Raw genomic sequence first — 14,478 nt, 5'->3', positions numbered from 1 at the left:
ATAGCTCCTAGGGCTAGGATTTGTGTTAGGCACCAAGAGTGAAACAGTAAGTCATTCACAATCCTCACCTTCGTGGAGACTGTCGTCTAGCCTGGAGAGAGCAAATGAGGGTGAGATAACTTTTGTTAAGTGCCTGCTGTATGTCAGGTACTGTATGTCAGATGCATCATCTCTGTAACGCTTCATAGCAACCTCATTTTGTGGATGGGGATAAAAAAAGCATCGGTCATGCCAAGATGGAGCATGAGAGTTAGGGTGGATTTGAGTGCGCACGCGCGCGCACACATACACACACACACACAGAAACACCAACACACATGTACTCTGAAAGATGGCAGTGCACCTGCTTTCCCCGCAGTTATCTCAAATGCCTCTCAACATCTGGCCTTGTTGCTTGAAGTCCCCACAAAACATGTCTTCAAAGCTTTCCTGAACTCCTGGAGGGGGTCATGCCTGGAGAGGTGTGAGGGATGAGTCTTTGTTGTGTTCTGAGAGGACCCATCCCACAGGCGGCAGATGGGGGCTGTTTTGGCCCTTTCATATTTTACTGCAGATGTGTATTCATCCATTCTGGGTATAAAGGGACACAGGGTTTAAAGAAAATAATGGGAAATTATAAGTATTAATGAGTTGGGGATCTGGGTGGCTTTGAGTGTTAAGCAAGCCTACTCAGCTCTTTTCTACATGCACTTTGTCACAGTAGCATTGGTAACTATAGGTCTAGTTTTAAAACAATCTGTGTGCATGTGTGTGTGTTTATGTTAGTCGCTTAGTCATGTCCATCTCTTTGCGACCCCATAGACTTTAGCCTGCTGGGCTCCTTTGCACATGAAATTCTCTAGGCAAAAATAATAGAGTGACTTGCCATTCCATTCTTCAGGGGATCTTCCCAACCCGGGGATTGAACCTGGGTCTCCTGCATTGCAGGCAGAGTCTTTATTGTCTGAGCCACCAGGAAAGCCCTTTAAAACAATATAAAACCACATATTCATTAACACAAAAGAACATTGTTAAGAGCCAAATAACCAAGGGCAATGGAATTAGGTCAGAAAACATAGGCTAATGGAAGCTCTTAACATTAGCCTCAGTTCTGAGCTTCCTGGCAGGCAAGGCAACAGTAGAACTTGACAGAATGCATAGCCTTCAGTGTTTACTATGAAGATGAACGCCATTGGGAGAGAGGCTTCTATTTTTTATTTTATTTTTTAGTTTAGTGCTCTGGGAGGCATTTATCACATGAGTTTCTAGATAAGGGACATAGAACAACATAATGGATAGTGTCTTTGCTTGCAGTTTTACAAACAATGCAGATGTGATTCATATGGCTGCTTCTTATATCAGCCTTGGCTGAAAGCCAAAGGCATAAACAATATGAGATTCTAGTTCAGTACAAATTTTTCTGGGGAAAGCCAAAATGATATCACCTAGACTAGGAGCTTCCTAGGGATTTGACCTGGCACAAGACAGGGCTTAAAAGCTTCAGAAGAATTAAAAAGTGGTATTTCTTAGATTGCTTGGTTGCTTCTGTTCATTTTTAAGATGTAGCTCCAGCATCATCTGTTTCAAGAAACTTTCCCTGACTCCTTGAGTGGGAGTTAGATGCCCTTCAATGTACTCCCTTACTGCCCTGTGCATCCTTCCCCTCCCAAGAGCCCTTGCCTCATTGGACCTGGCTGTGTGTCTGTGTTGAAAATGGTGACATCCTGAGAGGTAGGCATGACCCCAGCTTTGTTCGTATTCCCAGGTCATATAGTGGCATTGGCACATAGCAGGCCTTTGTGAATATTCATTGGAATGCCAAAACTCAGAGCAGTTCTTGGAATAAGGAGAGGTAGTGTACAGAATGGTTAGTGTCTGGGCTTGGCCTCCACTATTGTCTAACCCTGCTACCTTGAACAAGTTAAACACTCTGTGCTTCAGTTTACTCATCTATAATATGGGGCTGATAACTACCTTCGTTGTAGGATTGCTGAGGGAATTAAGGGAATTGATACATGGAACATACTTAGTATAGTACCTGGTGCATCCATCTTGCTTTGTGTGTAATTAGCCATGAATAGTGAACAATGTCTGGCGTCCCTGTGGCTCTTTTGCAATTGTTAGTAAGCAGATGGACTGAGCTGTCATCTGTCCATACTGGGTCTTCACACGGCCACTTGTTGGTCACTCAAAAGCTCTTGGGTTGGTGGGGAACCAGGCTGATAGTCTGTGCTCTTTGGCTCTCCCGGCTGTCTTTGTCTAGAGGTCGGGCAACCCCATGCAGCCATACTGGGGCAGGTTTGTGGAAGGATATTTGTGACGCCCAGGTTGGAACTCCATCTCTGATGCTCTCCAGCCTTCTTCCAGGGCTTCTCACCTTGCCTCCATTTGCTTTGGAAGGCAGTTGAGTCTGTGGCCACCAGCAGACTTAGGATCCTCTTGTGGCTCAGTCTCTTATTTCCTGTGTGAAGAAGCATGGCTCATGTGACATCACCTATCTCACCTTTAATCATAGGGATGATGGCTATAATGAAAGGGCTTCCCAGGTGGCCCTAGTGGTAAAGAACCCACCTGCCAGTGCAGCAGACATAAGAGATGTGGGTTCAGTCCCTGGGCCAGGAAGATCTCCTGGAGAAGGGAATGGCTATCCATTCCAGTATTCTTGCCTGGAGAATCTCACAGACAGAGGAGCCTGGCAGGCTACTGTCCATAGGGTCGCAAAGTCGGACACGACTGAAGCGACTTAGCACACAGGCAGCCTCGTAAGGGGCCACTGTTGTAAGGATTCAGCAAGGTCATCTATGTCTATGTATAGTGCTTGTCTGAGATCTAGCATGTGATTGGCACACACCCAGTATCAGATGCTGTTCCTCTAGACTTTGGGAAACTCACTTCTCTGATGTCTATACCCAGCCTTTTCTCCATGACATGAATGCCCTTTAGAATTCATCTTTTTGAAAACAGCTAGAAAGACTCAGGAAGCCTTAAAGTTTCAAGGTGGCTTTATATGAACCAAGATCCCCAGAACTTAGTTGTGGGCAGGGACCAGTGTTCACCAACCATATCTTGGAGTTAGAGGAGCTCCCGGACAACCCCTTCCCACCAGGTCCTCCTGCGATAGACAGGTAGGCTGCCTGACCCTCAGTCCTGGCCTGGCAAGTGACCCCAGCCTCACTGGCCTCCTGTCTGCCTGTGTATATCTAGGCCAGGATGGGCTTCTCAGGGCCCTCTTCACACTAACTGCATTTTCTGCTGTAAAAGATACAGATATTTTACTAGAAAAGGATTCAGGAAAAAGAAAAAAGATACTTTTCACCATGCTTATGCAGAACATGATGTGTGAAGTGGCTTTTTTGGTTTCTTTTTTTGAGAAGAACATATGATTTTGTTAATGTAAATATAGTGTACTGTGTACTAGAGTCAAAAAGGAAGCCTTAAGTTTAGGCTTTGTAGAAATCTTAGCCGTGGAGGGAAATATACACACACCTTGAAATATGCATGGTGCAGGGGCCACTCATGTGAATCTCTTCTCTCAGAGGGATCCCCTAGATTCTGTCTCTGTCCTACCCCCTGGCCTGTTGGTACATCCTTTCAGTTGAATGTGTCCTAGGTGAGTGGCTGCCTCTGCTATCCCCAGCCGTGCTGGGGTTTTCTTATATTTTCTGTCTCTGTCAGTAGGGATACTTCCAGCCACTATTTTGGGGCATTCTGTGGGCACTCTGGACTCAGAGCCATTTGTCTGTAGCCTTATTGTTATTCGTGAGGGCGGAAGCATGTTTTGCACTCTCTTGTCTTCACTGTTTTGCTCATCGTCTTTCTTCCTAGCTGGGGTTTTTAATGGCCTCTTTCTTCCTTTAAGTCTTTCCAAACCTTCTCATGCTTCTAGCCCATGCCCTCCATGAAGCCTTCCCCACCTTCCAGGCTGCTTCCTCATCTCCCTTTCAGAGGCCCCTCAGACCAGTTCACCCAACCACAGACTGCATGCATACCTGCTTTTCACCCCTCTCTTCCCACCAGAACAGGTCTGACTGCGGAAAGAGACATCATCCATGGCTTCCCTTGTTGCCTTCAGGCTCACCCACAGCGAGGACATGCCTAGGAAACCCTCAGCCTGGATTTGTGTTAAAGGAGCCCAGGTTTCTGAATTCTACAGATTCTTAAATCTTTCATCCTTCTAGAGGGATGTGTTGATCAAAGTGAGTCAGTATGTTTGAACTATTCCTTTGAACAGGCTATTATGCATCCCCAAATCTCCCACACATCCGATTGATATCATGTCATTCCCCAGGTTGCTGATGGGTCCTCCCCTGTCCTTACCTTGAGTTGCCCGATGTATGGTTATTTAAATGGGCTGCGGAATGAGGCTGTTGAATAAGAATCTGACATCCTTCCCCTCTAGGAGTGATAAACAGAACCTGAGCCCAAAATGTGCTTGTGGGCTTGATCAAGAATTCTCTATGAAATTGTACCTTTCAGCGGCATGATCGTGCAAAGAACACCCTGCCCCAGACAGCCTCCAGAGGTTATAGACTAGAACAGAGAAGAGTAGCTGTCCCTTTCTCATCTCCAAGTCTGGGTGAGCAGTCTCTACCACCCTCACCCCCCACCCTGCCCCAAAGCTTATTAAAATAAGTTAATAAGTTCTGCATGAGAGGTTTTGGAGTTTGAGTTCTCAGCTAGCTTTCCAGGCTCACTGCAGGAAATATGATGTTCCTTTTAATCTAGTTTTTCCTTCACCTTGCCCTTTTTCATCAGCCCTGGCATAAGCCATGTTCATCCCTACTGGGCCTTCCTTCAGCCTTCTCGGGTTGGTCAGCATGCTCAGTTGCCAAGAACAAAAACCTACTCTAGTTATCTTGAGCATAAAAGGAAACTGCTAACCTGAGTGACTTCAGCTTTATTGATTTCTAATTGATGAGACAATTCTGATTTGTTGCCCACGTTTAATCCCTCTTTCCCCCAGACTATTTTAAAATAACATTGACATTAAGTGTTAATAACCCACATGGTCAAAGAGTCCATGGGAGGAGACAACAGTGGGTGAGATCTTGGGGCTAGTTTTTGGAAAATAGACAGTGGGTGGCTGAAGGTAACTGATTCAGCTGAGGTGAGGGTGTTGTAACCTCAGTGCCCGATAAAAAAGATGTTGTGGTTCCACCTGCTTGAGAGTCTTAGAACCCAGACACCACAGAGAGTGGGATGAGGCAGGTGGCAGAAACCAGCAGAAGTTAAACAGAGACTTAGTTGCTGAGTAGTGGAACCTCTCCTTCCTTTTCCTGCTCTCAGAATGCCAGTAGCTGGCCAATACCCTTCAGGTAGGATATAGGAAGAATCTTTTCTGGAGAATCTGAACTGGAGAAAAGACTTGCAGAAGCTGAAATTTGTGGAGGAGAGAAGTGCCTTCCAATGCAAAAGCAAGGAAGCCCTCCAGTCCATGATCTACAGTCCATATTCATGCCGTCTTGTGAGCTTTTGAATGTCCCCAGTTTATTTTTTGTATTGAAGTATGGTTGATTTACAATGTTGTGTTAATTCTGCTGTACAACATATAGTGATTCAGTTATATGCATTCTTTTTAAAAATATTCTTTTCCATCATGGTTTATCATTGGATATTGAATATAGTTCTCTGTGCTATACAGTAGAACCTTGTTTATCCATCCACATGTAAAAGCTTACAGCTGCTAACCCCAACCTCCTACTCCATCCCTCCTCCACGCCTCTTCCCCTTGACAACCACCAGTCTGTTCTCTCTCCATGATTCTGTTTCTGTTTCATAGATAGATTCATTTGTGTCATATTTAGATTTCACATATAAGTGATATCATATGGTGTTTGTCTTTCTCTTTCTGACTTACTTCATTTAGTATGATAATCTCTAATTTCATCCATGTTGCTGCAAATGGCGTTTGAATGCCTCACTTTAAACATGAAAGAACAACCAAGGATTATTATGCATTTGAGGGATATCTCTTATATGAGAGAGAGAGTACAAAACAAAAATGAAAAATGGATCCAGGGCAAACTTAGTTCAGGGAACAGAATAAAACATCAAAAGCCATATCACTGATGACCTTAAAGAAATTAAAAATATTTCTTTCTGAAGACACAAACAGAAACTATGTAAAAGAACAGAGAGCACAAAATAGCAACTGAAGGCAAAAAAATAAGACTGAGTTTTTAAAAACCCGATAGAAATATTAGACAAAGTTGAGGAAAGTATAATCAAAAGTAAAGAGATATAAAATGAGAGACAAAACTTGATATAAATTAATGGTTCAGTCCTTAAAGTTCAATATTCTTCTAGCAGAAATTCTAGAGAAAGAATGAATGACAATGAAGAGAAGGCAAATATCAAAGAAATAAACAAGAAAATATCTAGGAATAAAAGGAATATGTCTTCAGGCTAAAAAGTCCTATCAACCATTTAGCTCTTAGCCAAAATATAGGAAAAGAAGACCCACATTAAGGTACTTCAATGCCAAGTTTCTGAACACCAAGGAGAGAAAGGCAGGTATGTGGGGCAGAGGATGGTGGGGTGGGTCATTGAAAGAGGGAGAGAGAAAGAAGAAAAGAAGGAGAAGGAGGAGAGGAGGAAGATGGGCAGGTGACATAAAGGGAACATGGATCAGAATGACATCAGGATGCTTAGGGTTAAGGATGGATGCAAAAAGAACCTGGAGAAACACTATTTCTGTGGATGAGTTAGTGTGTGTGTGCTAAGTTACTTCAGTCATGTCTGACTCTGTGCAGCCCTATGGATTGTAGCCTGCCAGGTTCTTCTGTCCATTGGATTCTCTAGGAAAGAATACTGGAGTGGGTTGCCATGCCTGCCTCCAGGGGATCTTCCCTACTCAGGGATCAAACCTGTGTCTCTTACGTCTGCCTACATCGGCAGATGGGTTCTTTAGCACTAGTGCCACCACTCCCCTTTTATGCCTGGGTGAAATAATCAATTAATGTGGTAGAAAAAAATTTAAAAATTTCCAAACATGCATAGACTTGCAAACTTACAGCCCAAGTCTTTGAGCCTTATCTTAGGAAGATGTTGTAGCATGAGCTTCAGAAAAATAAAACAAAAACCAAAAAAATAAAAGTAAGCAAAAACATGTATGGACAATCCAGCCAGCAGAACAGATAAGGAAAGTCTCAGGACAGCCCCTGTCATCCAGCAGGAGGGCAGGGGAGAGGGGTCGCTGAGAGGCTGTCTCTAGGGAGGAGGGGAACTGAAAGCCTGTTGTATGGCTGAGCATTTGGACAAATATATTATAGAACTTGTACAAATAAATACAAATCACAGTAATTCCTAAGGTAAGGAAAGCTAAAGTTGTGCAAGTAAGAAAATATTCTAATCATAGTTCACTGCTTGGCTTAGTAGGGAGTGGCGTTTTCATAATATTGTCTCGGTTTTGGAGGCTTGAAGTGCAAGATGAAGGTGCAGGGCTGGTTTCTTCTGAGGTCTGCCTTCCTGTTTTGTAGTCAGTTTTGCCTTCTTTCTTCACCCTTGCTTGGCCTGTTCTCTGTGAGCTTGCATCCTTGGTGTTTCTTACTCTTTGTTATAAGGACACCAGACAAACTGAATTAGGCCCATCTTACTGGCATCATTTTCATTTAACTCTTTAAAGACCTTGCCTCTAAATATTGGGTTGGCCAAAAAGTTCGTTCATTTTTTCCATCACATCTTATGGAAAAACCCAAATGAACTTTTTGGCCGACCTAATACAATTGCATTTTGAAGGGCTTCCCACATATACATATGGAGGGGCCACAGTTCAGCCCATAACATTCTGAGGACATTTCTGTGAATGCCTTTGTGGTTCTTCAAAGTAGGGATATAAATATATCTCAAACTTTCTCATCATAGATTTTTTTTTTTTTAAACAGGAGAACTTTCATCATCTCCTAAGCCTTTTTCCATTTCGTAGACCACAGTCTGGAAGCTCCCAATTCACAGGGTAAAAGCCAGATGTGACTGCATAGCATGAGGCCCTGCTGACTGGGACCTGGCAGTATTTCAGTTCATAACTCATGCTTTATGCCACTAGCCCTTCCACCCCTGATTATGGGCCACAGTGTGACCATCAGCGAGGATGGTTCACATGTACATGTAACTGCAGTTGAGAGGTACTGGAGCCAGATGATGCCATGACTGCCTCACCAACCTACCATGGGCACGGTGAAGCTGCACACAGTAAGAAAGAAACTGCTAGAAAGAATGGATGTGTGGTCTCAAGGGCTTCTCCACAGGGCCAGTCTGACCTTTCTGGAATGCAGATCTGACCGTATCTCTCCCCTCCTAACTTGCAAGGCCGGAAGAGATTCTGGTCTGGACATTTGGATAGCTCAGTGATGTGACAGGACAGGGTAAGGTACATGACATTATAGGGCTGGGCAAGTGAGTGATGAGTTAGTGAATACACTCAGGAAAGAAAGTGAAGGAAAGTGAAAGTGATAGTCGCACAGACTTGTTTGACTCTTTGCAACCCCGTGGACTATATAGCCCACCAGGCTCCTCTGTCCATGGGATCCTCCAGGTAAGGATACTGGAGTGGGTTGCCATTCCCTTCTACAGGGGATTTTCTTGACCCTGGGATCGAACGTGGGTCTCCTGCACTGCAGGCAGCTTCTCTACCGTTTGAACCACCCAGGGAAGGAAATGAAGCTTTGAAGGCCACCATAGAGAAACATTGGTTAGTAAAGTTAGAGGATTGGCTATAGGGTTCTTTACAGAAATTGTATTTTTCTGTACTATACTTCATCCGTGAGCTAAGAAATCTCCATGGCTAATTTTGATTATAATTGATTTTTACCTCATCTAATTACTTTAGGACCACATCCTTGTTCATAAAATATGAAGATATGACTCAACCACCGTGCTCTACTAACTGAATGCCCCATTTCACCTCCAGGCTTGCACATGCTGTCTCCTTAGACTGAAAGACCCTCCTGTCGCACGAGGACCCACCCCCAGCATGGGGGCTTTCACTTTCCAGGCGGGATTTAGTATCCGGTTCTTGGTTCTCTGAAAACACCTTCATCACTGCACTTTCTCCCTTGGTCTAGTGAAACTCTCTCTCTGTATGGGTTTGTCTCTCCCTGTCAGAGTGGAGAGACACCCTTTTACTCAAGGGTGGGGCCTGAGGCTGCCTCGTCTCCATGTGCAGCATCCTTCCTGGCTCCTGGTACCTACCAGATGCCCTGGACGTGCTTGCTAAGTGGGTATGTGGCTTCTGCTGCTGTCTCCTCTCACCTCATGGCTCTTCCTGAGGATGACGCCTCCTCTTTGACTTCGCCATCCCACTGATCTCATTAATCCACAGTGTGGATGAGTCAGGGAATCCTGTTTTTCTCCCTGGGGCCTCCATCACGCCCTGCTCTTTCTTCAGGAGGCCTGTGGAGTGGATTGCTTTCTAGCCTGAAGCCTCTTACTTCTGCTGGTGGCCCATCCCCTGGGGCTTGTACTGCTAGCTGGTCATTAGCCAGCACTTGGCCCTTCCCTGGGCCACGGCCAACCGGTCCCAGGGAGGACAGAGTCAAGATGTATCACGTCCACTCTGAATGACCACTCAGGGAGGGGGTGAGCCTCTCCTGAGCTTCCCGGTCCTTTGAGTCTGTTAGGACTGATGGCTACTCAAGACACGGGGACAGGCTGTCTTGTGCTATCGTGATTTGGGCTTTGCACTTGGGCTCTCCCTCCTGGGCAGCTGCCACTGCTGCTAAGTCGCTTCAGTCGTGTCCGACTCTGTGCGACCCCATAGACGGCAGCCTACCAGGCTCCCCTGTCCTTGGGATTCTCCAGGCAAGAACACTGGAGTGGGTTGCCATTTCCTTCTCCAATGCATGAAAGTGAAAAGTGAAAGTGAAGTCGCTCAGTCATGTTTGACTCTCCGCGACCCCATGGACTGCAGCCTACCAGGCTCCTCCGTCCATGGGGTTTTCCAGGCAAGAGTACTGGAGTGGGGTGCCATTGCCTTCTCCCCTACTGGGCAGAGACGATGTTATTCTTGTCTGTGACTCCAAAGAGCTGACCATTTAGCTATAAACTGTTAGGCTTCACTTTCTTCTTCTATTAAGTTCAGTTCAGTTCAGTTACTCAGTCATGTCCGACTTTGCGACCCCACGAACCGCAGAACGCCACGCCTCCCTGTCCGTCACCAACTCCCGGGGTCCACCCAAACCCATGTCCATCAAGTCAGTGATACCATCCAACCATCTCATCCTCTGTCATCCCCTTCTCCTGCTCTCAATCTTTCCCAGCATCAGGGTCTTTTCAAATGGGTCAGTTCTTCACGTCAGGTGGCCAAAGTATTGGAGTTTCAGTTTCAACATCAGTCCTTCCAATGAACACCCAGGACTGATCTCCTTTAGGATGGACTGGTTGGATCTCCTTGCAGTCCAAGGGACTCTCAAGAGTCTTCTCTAACACCACAGTTCAAAAGCATCAATTCCTCGGTGCTCAGCTTTCTTTATAGTCCAACTCTCACATCCATACATGACCACTGGAAAAACCATAGCCTTGACTAGGTGGACCTTTGTTGGCAAAGTAATGTCTCTGCTTTTTAATATGCTGTCTAGGTTGGTTATAACTTTCCTTCCAAGGAGTAAGCGTCTTCTAATTTCATTGCTGCAATCACCATCTGCAGTGATTTTGGAGCCCAGAAAAATAAAGTCAGCCACTGTTTCCACTGTTTCCCCATCTATTTGCCATGAAGTGATCGGACCAGATGCCATGATCTTAGTTTTCTGAATGTTGAGCTTTAAGCCAACTTTTTCACTCTCCTCTTTCACTTTCATCAAGAGGCTCTTTAGTTCTTCTTCACTTTCTGCCATAAGGGTGGTGTCATCTGCCTATCTGAGGTTATAGATATTTCTCCCGGCAATCTTGATTCCAGCTTGTGATTCCTCCAGCCCAGCATTTCTCATGATGTACTCTGCATATAAGTTAAATAAGCAGGGTGACAATATACAGCCTTGACGTACCCCTTTTCCTATTTGGAACCAGTCTGTTGTTCCATGTCCAGTTCTAACTGTTGCTTCTATTAAGAGGCTACCTAAATGGTCACCTTCCATGGTTGTTGCAAGGATTACTGACAATGTAGTTGAGGTTTACATTTTAGAATAAGCTTGTCATAGTTCATACAGAAAATCTGGCCATGGAAAGATGATTGTGGATTTGAGGCAAGAATTTCAGAGGGCTATAGTAATGCCCGTGTTGGGCATTTCATGTTTGTTGATACATCAATTTTAATGTACAGAGGCTTTGTACTTGATAAGAAGCCATCTCAAAGGCTGTGAAGCAATTTCTATTGTGGATTCTAAAAGAAATAGATTCCTCCTCCTTCTTTTCACTGAGTTTTGCCACACCTTCTCTTCATTATTCCCGAAGACTGTGGAGCCCCGCTCATGAACTCTGAATCATTTTCAGGGGATACAGAATCCCAAGCCGAGCACCAAGATGAGCAGCTATTGATACCCCAGCTCCCCAGCCCCTTGTGCCCACCCCAGCACAGTGTTTCCTGGGTTTCCTGTGTCACGAATTAGCGACTTGTTTCTGACAACTCCTGAGCCAGGGAACTCCTCCCCAGTACCCCGAGGAAGAAGTGCTTCTTGTCTCCAGAACTAAAAAGAAGAGATTTTTCTTCTTATTTCATTCTCCCAAAAGTCAGGCTCATAAAAAAGAATACAAATTACACCCAGCAGCTCTTATCAGCTTGGTAAAGAATTGCTACTTTCAATTTTATTGCCTTAAAAAGAATTCAAACGCTTCCATCTTTTAAAAACAATTTAGGTTGGGAAAAGAAATTCGATATGTGTGCAGAAACGGCCTGCCTGGCACGATTTGAAGGGGTCATGGTGTTAACCTTGAACACTGATGCTCTAATTGAGCAACACAGACAGTGTAGTTGTTCTCCCTGTGGATGTCCCACTGTGGGTCTCAGACTCTGGGGCTGACAAACCACAGGTGTGGGACAGGCCTCTGAGGTATTATGTGACCCAGTGGAAGGGGAGGGACTTTTCTCCCTCAAACAGTCCCCATCCTCTCCTTTAGCAGCATCTGATATTGTGGGTCCCTGGAGCTGGACTTTGGATGCATGTAGCACTGGCTCCCTAGAAGGCAATGGCACCCCACTCCAGTACTCTTGCCTGGAAAAATCCCATGGACAGAGGAGCCTGGTAGGCTGCAGTCCACGGGGTCGCTAGGAGTCAGACACAACTGAGCGACTTCGCTTTCACTTTTCACTTTCATGCATTGGAGAAGGAAATGGCAACCCACTCCAGTGTTCTTGCCTGGAGAATCCCAGGGACGGCGGAGTCTGGTGGTCTACCGTCTATGGGATTGCACAGAGTTGGACACGACTGAAGCGACTTAGCAGCAGCAGCAGCAGCACTGGCTCAAGCTCCAGTATGAACATGCAAATACCTGTGGGAGGGAGAAGAAGAAAACACTTAATCAGTTTTAGACTTTGCTTTGCTTCTATCTGAAAATCATTTGAAGCTGGATTTGAACAGCAGAATGTATGAGAAATGGTTCACTGCAGCCACCTGCCACCCAAGATCAGTGTCCCCTGCCCCCGGGGGACCACGTGATTGTTCACAGCCCACTGCAGAACTGATGGCTGCTCTCATCAGATCAGAGTGAGTGCAAATAAGCTCAGAAGCCATGGCTTTACTGTATACCCCAATCCCCCAAATGATTATGGAGATGTGGCCAAGGACCAGGAATACCTTTCTCCTCCATCATGCAAGATTGACAGAAAAGCTGACTCCCACCCCCTCCCATCAGGACAGCTTGGGTGTCTGTGAGAGTGAGAACATGGAGGGCCTAATTTGGCTTCTCTGCCCTCCAGGTGGCAGGGAAATTATGGACCATTGATTAAAATCCAAGTATCCATCAGTTGCTACTCATCGGTACCGCCTGGCTTCACTTCTTCAAGTTGATCTTATTAAACAGATCGTGCCTGCGAGCAGACTCCATTTCATTTTTCTGCTGATATTAATGCTTCTTCATAAATTGTCCACATGTAGCATATTCTCACTTTTTATTACAGTCAATTGCACTTCCGGCACAGCCCTGGAACCTGTCTCTATTTCATCTGAAGGATCAACAAATGACCTGTAATGAATCTTCATCCCCCAGAGGCCGTGAGCTGGCCCTTCTGCCTTCTGTACAAAGTGGGAAGGCAGTTTCGAAGAGCTGTTTATCTCAAACTTGGTAAACAGTGGGGACCAAGGCCAGGGATGTGTCGTGATTGACTAGGAATTGTTAGATCCATTGGGTTTTTACATGTACTTAGTCCATTATGCTTTCTTTTTTTCCCCCAGTAGCAACATAATAGTTTTTCTGAGATCAAAGCAAGTGTAAGAAACAAATTTCATGAACAACACTTTCTCTCTAGTGTGATAGTAATATCTTTTTAAATGCCATTGATGGACCAACCAAGTCCAGAAATTATTGTGTTGTTAGGCAGGATATAGGATATTAAAAAAAAAAGGATATTTTAGTATATGTGCTGCCAAAGCAAGCACAGGATATAGGATAAATGGGAACTTTCATCAGGAGGTTCAGAACTCAGCAGAAGTGAAGAAATGATTACATTCCCACAGAAAAGCTCTAAAATTTGATTATGTTTCCATCAGCTTCTAAAGGTCACAATATCTTGCATTTATCTATCTTTCACATTCACTTCATTTCATTCTCAGGTTCTCTCAGAGTTGCAGAGAAAGGGTGCTACGTTCAAATACAGGCAGGACTTACTTTGCATGGCACAGTGTAAACTGGAAATCAAATGCATATTGATACTGTGGGAAGTGAGGACACAGGTCTCGTGTGTGGGTTTCCATTAATTTGGTACCTACTGTGCAAACTATGGTTGCCTGTTGTGTCAGTATCCCTTTGTGCTGTACTGGGCTTCCTACTTATGCCCCTGACCTTCCTCATACTGAGCACCAGGAAATATGCAGCAGTTTGGACCCACCTGTTCATTCCTTCCATAGACATTTTTCTGAAGTTCATCGTCTGCCAGGGCTGTGTGGTGACTACATCAGACCTCAGCCCTTGAGGAGCTCACTTGTTGGTGAGGGACTGAAGGCTGCTTTCCATATACAGAAGCCCTTTGCCAATCAGAGGACCACTTGACCCAGGAATTCTGGGGAAGGATGGTGGCAGGAAACTCCAGAATCTGGGACCCAACTTTACAGAAGTCTGTTTAGCTCCACATGCCAGGCCTTACCACTATCTGCATCGCCTTCCAGCTTAACTGTCGATTTTGCATTAAACATCTACAAAAAGTGCCAAGAGTGAGTTTGTCTTTGCTCAGTTCCTGAGTCTGCACAATATGCTCAAAAGCGCATGCACTCTGGTGTCTGAAAGGCTGGATTATGCTGCCTCAGCCACACTGACTTGCTGGGAGACTTCGGGGAAGTGTCCCCACTTGTAGGCTCAGAACTTCTGTCAGTGGGCTGTCTTGAGGACCCAGGGAGGTTTCACATGTAGAGGGCT

The 14,478-nt window shown here is 45.1% G+C and overlaps 1 protein-coding gene across 2 annotated transcripts in view; it reads left to right on the top strand.

Moving 5' to 3' along the window:
- GRID1 (glutamate ionotropic receptor delta type subunit 1) overlaps window positions 1–14,478 on the top strand; it is a 665,624-nt gene that overhangs the window by 380,315 nt on the left and 270,831 nt on the right. The window lies entirely within an intron of this gene.

The sequence above is a fragment of the Odocoileus virginianus genome, chromosome 7, assembly GCF_023699985.2.
Source record: "Odocoileus virginianus isolate 20LAN1187 ecotype Illinois chromosome 7, Ovbor_1.2, whole genome shotgun sequence".
Lineage (NCBI taxonomy): Eukaryota > Metazoa > Chordata > Mammalia > Artiodactyla > Cervidae > Odocoileus > Odocoileus virginianus.
This window is presented reverse-complemented; position numbering and strand designations above follow the sequence as displayed.